Raw genomic sequence first — 5,535 nt, 5'->3', positions numbered from 1 at the left:
AGACTGTCTCAGTGTCACAGCCCGGCCAATGGGAGACTGTCACAGTGTCATAGCCCGGCCAATAGGGACCATCACAGCCCAGCCAATGGGAGATTGTCATAGCGTCACAGCCCGGCCAATGGGAGACTGTCACCCTGTCACAACCTGACCAATGGGAGACCGTCACAGCGTCACAGCCCGGCCAATGGGAGACTGTCACAGTGTCACAGCCTGGCCAATGGGAGGTTGTCACAGTGTCACAGCCCGGCCAATGGCAGACCGTGTCACAGTGTCACAGCCCGGCCAATGGGAGGCTGTCACAGTGTCACAGCCCGGCCAATGGCAGACCGTGTCACAGTGTCACAGCCCGGCCAATGGGAGGCTGTCACAGTTTCAAAGCCCAGCCAATGGGAGACTGTCACAGTGTCACAGCCCGGCCAATGGGAGGCTGTCACAGTGTCAAAGCCCAGCCAATGGGAGGCTGTCACAGCGTCACAGCCCGGCCAATGGGAGGCTGTCACAGTGTCACAGCCCGGCCAATGGCAGACCGTGTCACAGTGTCACAGCCCGGCCAATGGCAGACCGTGTCACAGTGTCACAGCCCGGCCAATGGGAGGTTGTCGCCACCCCACACTCACTACCCTCGAATGGGTTTTCCTTCAAAGCAGCTCCTCCCACCTTCCTCCTTTTTCTCTGTAAAGTAACCCTCCTCTCCTACATTCGCCAGACTTGCCTTTAGTTTTGCACGTCTGAAATTGCAACTCCTGTCATTTCTGAACAAACCCAATTTGCGGGTACAATAACCGGCTGTTTTATTTTCAAGGTCAACACCATCTGGGGACTTCAAGCGTTTCCACTAACAGGAACCAAGTTCTACATCTTGCAGAGGGTTTCCCTTCTCATTCTCATTTTTTCCCAGTGGCAGTGTAATCCATACTATGCTCCAAGATGGCTTTTTATTACCTAACAATTCTTTGTTTAAAATGCATGCTTCACTTATCATGACTTAATACTTATTTTTGTGACATCTGTAATTAGAGCGTAAAAATTAATAGGAGAGAGCTTGCTTAGAATGGACCTGGGAGGCCAGCGAGGGGAGCCACCTGCACGCCCCGCAGAGAGAGGCAGGCCTTGCAGGGGAGAACTACTTCACTCGTGCAGCAGAAGAAAGGGCTTCCTCCTGCCCCGGCAACAGCCCCGCCAACAAGAAGCCACTACACCTCCAGCTCCCAGCCTTAGCTTCCTTATCCTGGACTGTAATTCTATGCCATTCTTAAATAAACCCATTTTTGCTGCTAAAACAACCAGCAGGGTTTCTTTTTTTTTTTTTTAAGGTTAGCAACACACACTTACATACACACTGCATTTTCACTGGCAAACCCTGGCACTGGGGCCAAGGTGGGACGGAGCCCGCACGGGGCGGGGTTGAAGGAGGGGGGCTAGAGCAGGGTGGGGCGCGGCCTGGCTGACCAGGCAGGGCCAGGCCGGCGGACCAGGCGGTGGGGGGAGAGGACCGAGGATCCCCAGAGACTAGCGGCCAACGGCAATGAGCGGGGTGGGAGGAGAAGGAACGGGCGGGGGGGCCGGAGGGCTCCGACGCAGGAGCAGGACCCGGGCTAAGGCGGAAACGGACGGGGCTCGGAGGGGCCGCGCCCCCGGAAGGGAGGTGGGCGCGGCCCTGAGAAGGCGTGGCTGCGGAGAGAGGCGCGGCGGGGCAGGGCGTGGTGCGGGGGGGGGGGGGGAGGGGGGGGGGGGCGTGGCTCGGAGGAAGGGGCGTGGCGCTGCCGTCGCCCAGCCTGCGGTCGGCCGCTGGAGCGCCCAGTTCGCAGCCGGGAAGGCTGGGGGTCTTCAGGGGGCAGAGGCCTCGGTCGACCCACTGACGCACACGCCCGGAAAAGACTCACTTGGCACGTCCTGCCTCAGTGCGGTCCAGCCGCCCGAGCTGCCCACGGGAAACCTACCTCGGCCGCCTTTCTCCGCTGAGTTCTGCGTCCACACCGCGGGTGCGGAGAGGCGGACGGCGCCCACCAACAGCCCAAGCCGCCGCCCTCGGCTCGCGCAGGCGCAGTCCGCGCAGGCCGGCCGCGGACGGAGCCCCTCCCTGGGCCCCCCTCCCCACGTCTGCGCAGTCTGTACTCGCCCCTTCGTCCGGAGAATGGAGCCGCCGCCTTCGGCCGCACGCAGGCGCAGTCGCTCAGGCCCGTCTGGGAGAAGGTCCTGGCCTGGGAAGAGAGCCCCGCGCAGGCGCATTTCCCGGGTTCCGCGTCCCGCCGCGGCGCGGGCGGGAGAGCCGAACCTCCTGTTGCGACGGGTGGGCGCTGGGGTCGCCGCGGGGGCCGGGGTCCGACCCGGGTTGGGGGGAGCTGGGCGGCTGGGCCCGGGGCCCGTCCTGGCCGGGGGAACAGAACCCACTGTGGTGACAGAAGTGGCCGACTTCTGGAGCAGGACCTCCCTTCTGCACCTTCCCATCTCTGCTGCGAAGGGAGACCCGTCATTCTTCTCACTTGACAAGTGGAGGCAGTGCTGAAGCTTTTATTTCACCGGGAGGAAGTGGAGACTGAAAGGGAGGCTGGATAGCGCCAGAGCCCCTGACTTGGGGTGGCCTCGGGGTGGGCAGGTGGCAGCACTGGAGTACTGGGAACCAACCGTGGAGTGGTGGTGGCCGGGGGCGAGGGGAGTAAGGAGGTGATGGACGCGGTGGGTGTGGGGCCTCTGCTTTCAAAGGCGGGAGGAGGGCGCCTGGCGGGCGCAGTGGGTTAAGCGTGGGACTTGATCAGTCTGAGCGGTGAGACTGAGCCCGCGTCAGCTGCATGGTGGGCGTGGAGCCTGCTTTAAAAAAGAAAAAAAGGGGAAAAGAGGGAGGTGGATGTTGGCAATGGTCGCAAACGAAGGAAATTATTTAATACCACTGATCTGTGCATTCATAAATGGTGAAGGTGGTAAAGTTTATATGTATTTGACCACAATAAAAAAAGGAGCAGGAAAACAAATTATCAATGTGAGGAAAGAAAAAGGAATTCAATACAGGATCTGTAGATTTTTAAAAGATAACTGATAATATGAAACGGTGTCAAAAATCTGACAAATCACATAAATTGGAAAAATTCCTTGAAAAACACAAATTCTTCCCAAAAGAATATTTGGGAAAGATGCATGGTTCTATATTTGTTAAGGGAATTGATTTTATAATTTAAAACCTTCTTACAAAGGATATTCCAGGCCCAGATGGCTTCACTAGTAAATGCTTCCAACCATACAAGAAGAAAACTCTACCAGTGCTACACAAATTCTGGAAATTAAAGAAAAGTGCAATACTTCCTAACTGGTTCTACAAGACCAGCATAACTCTGCTATAAAATGTTAGCACAAACAATCCAGTGGAAGATAAAATGAGTACATATCATGACCAAGTGTGGTTTACTCTAGGAATGAAAGATGGTTTAAAATTTAAAAATCATTATTTCCACATTTGAGATTATAGGACAAAAACCATATGAACATCTACATAGACGCAGAAAAAAAGCATTTAATAAAGCAACACCCACTAAATTCACAAAACTAGAAATAAAAAAAAGGAATATCTAAATCTTAGACATAATTTAAAAACAAGTAACAGCTAAGTAGTAGGTGCTTTTCTCCTGGATTCAGGAAGAAGAGAAGGATGTCCTCCATAATTTCTATTCAGCAGTGTACGGGTGGTCTTACCCCAATGCGAGAAGGCAAAAGAAAGACAGTGTAAAGACTCAAAAAAGTAAAATTCATTATTCACAGATGGCATAATTGTGTTTGCAGATAATCCAAAATAATCTGCAAATAAAGTACTATAATTAATAAGTGAATACCCTAGTCTCTAGATGAAGGGCCAATGTAGTAGCAATCAACAGAAAATGCAATCTAAAAATTCCATGTACAAAAGCATCAGGTAGGGGCGCCTGGGTGGCACAGTCATTAAGCATCTGCCTTGGGCTCAGGTCATGATCCCAGGGGCCTGGGATGGAGCCCGGCGTCGGGCTCCCTGCTCTGCGGCAAGCCTGCTTCTCCCTCTCCCACTCTTCCTGCTTGTGTTCCCGCTCTCACTGTGTCTCTCTCTGTCAAATAAATAAATAAAATCTTAAAAAAAAAAAAGCACCAAGTAACATCAAATGTCATCTGTCTTTTAGTAGATAACAGAACGGGACAAACATGTACACAGTAAGGATATAGATCTAAACAACACTATCACACCAATCATTTAATTAACCATCATAAACAACTGCGGAATATACCTTATTATTAAAACCACACGGAATGCTAACCAAGATAAACCACATGCTGGACCATAAAATAAGTTACAATAAATTGCAAAGTTTGAAATCTTAAAGTGTATGTTCTCTGATCATAATGAAATAAAATTAGAAAATAAAAGAAATCTAGAAAAGTCCCAAATATTTGAAAATTAAGCAGCATACATATAAATAACCCATGGGTCAAAGGAAGAAACCAGAGAGTGTTTTAAAAATTGAATGCTAATGAAAATATACTGCTATCGTCTGAAAGTCTGTGTCCTCCCAAAATTCTTACATTCAAATCCTAACCCCCAATAGGATGGTGTTCAAAAGTGGGGCCTCTGGAAGGAGATTGGATCATTAGAGCAGAACCCTCATGAATGGGATTAGTGCCCTTAAAAAGACACTCCAGAGACACCTTACCCTTCTACCATGCGAGGTAACAGCCAAAAAAATAAAAACCAAACAAACAAACAAAAAATGGCCGTCTGTGACCCAGGAAACCCTCACCGGATACTGAATTTGCATGATCTTGGCCTTTCCAGCCTCTAGAACTGTGAAAAAGAAATGTGTATTGTTTGTAAGCCACTCCATTTATTACAACCCAAATGGACTAGAAAACATATTAAAATTTGGGGGATGCAGATAAAGCAGAGTTTTGAAAGAAATTGACGCTTTCGATGCTTATGTTAGAATGGAAGAAAAATGGGCGCCTGGGTGGCTCAGTTGGTTAAGAAACTGCCTTTGGCTCAGGTCATGATCCTGGAGTCTCGGGATCGAGTCCCGCATCAGGCTTCCTGCTCAGCGGGGAGTCTGCTTCTCCCTCTGACCCTCTTCCCTCTCATGCTATCTCTCATTCTCTCTCTCTCAAATAAACAAATAAAATCTTAAAAAAAAAAAAGAATGGAAGAAAAATTTAAAAGCAGTGATCTAAACTTCCAATTTAAGAAGCTAAAATTAAAAAATAAAGGAAAAGCAAGTTAAAACCAAACTAAGTCAAAGAAAGGAAATATTAACTAAATAAATGTTAAGTTAAATAAATATTAAATAAATAAACCAGTGAACTAGAAAATAAGTTAACAAAAACAGAAGTTGGTTTTTTGAAAAAAATAATAGAATTGATAAATTTTTAGCAAGAATTATCAAGAGAAAAAAATGTAAAAAGAAAACTATCAATATTAGAAACGCAAAGGGGGCCTTCCTCTCAGATCACAGCAATCTTAAAAAAGATAAATAGGGGGTGCCTGGCGGGCTCAGTCAGAGGAGCATGAGACTCTTTTTTTTTTAATTT

General features: G+C 49.1%; 1 protein-coding gene across 3 annotated transcripts in view; it reads right to left on the bottom strand.

The window, feature by feature from the left end:
- Positions 1-2,138, bottom strand: part of PRMT2 (protein arginine methyltransferase 2) — a 35,838-nt gene extending 33,700 nt beyond the window's left edge. For 2 of the 3 annotated variants that reach the window (XM_073888918.1, XM_025863454.2), the window contains exon 1: positions 1,941-2,100. The gene's annotated coding sequence lies outside the window, so the exon portion shown is untranslated. The other variant, XM_073888919.1, reaches the window with a different exon arrangement.
- Positions 2,139-5,535: the final 3,397 nt, after the last annotated feature.

Source organism: Callorhinus ursinus, unplaced genomic scaffold (assembly GCF_003265705.2).
Source record: "Callorhinus ursinus isolate GAN/ISIS: 27379988/994484 unplaced genomic scaffold, GSC_fseal_2.0 scaffold98, whole genome shotgun sequence".
Taxonomy (NCBI): domain Eukaryota; kingdom Metazoa; phylum Chordata; class Mammalia; order Carnivora; family Otariidae; genus Callorhinus; species Callorhinus ursinus.
Note: the sequence above shows the minus strand (reverse complement) of the source record. Positions and strands in the feature narration are given on the sequence as shown.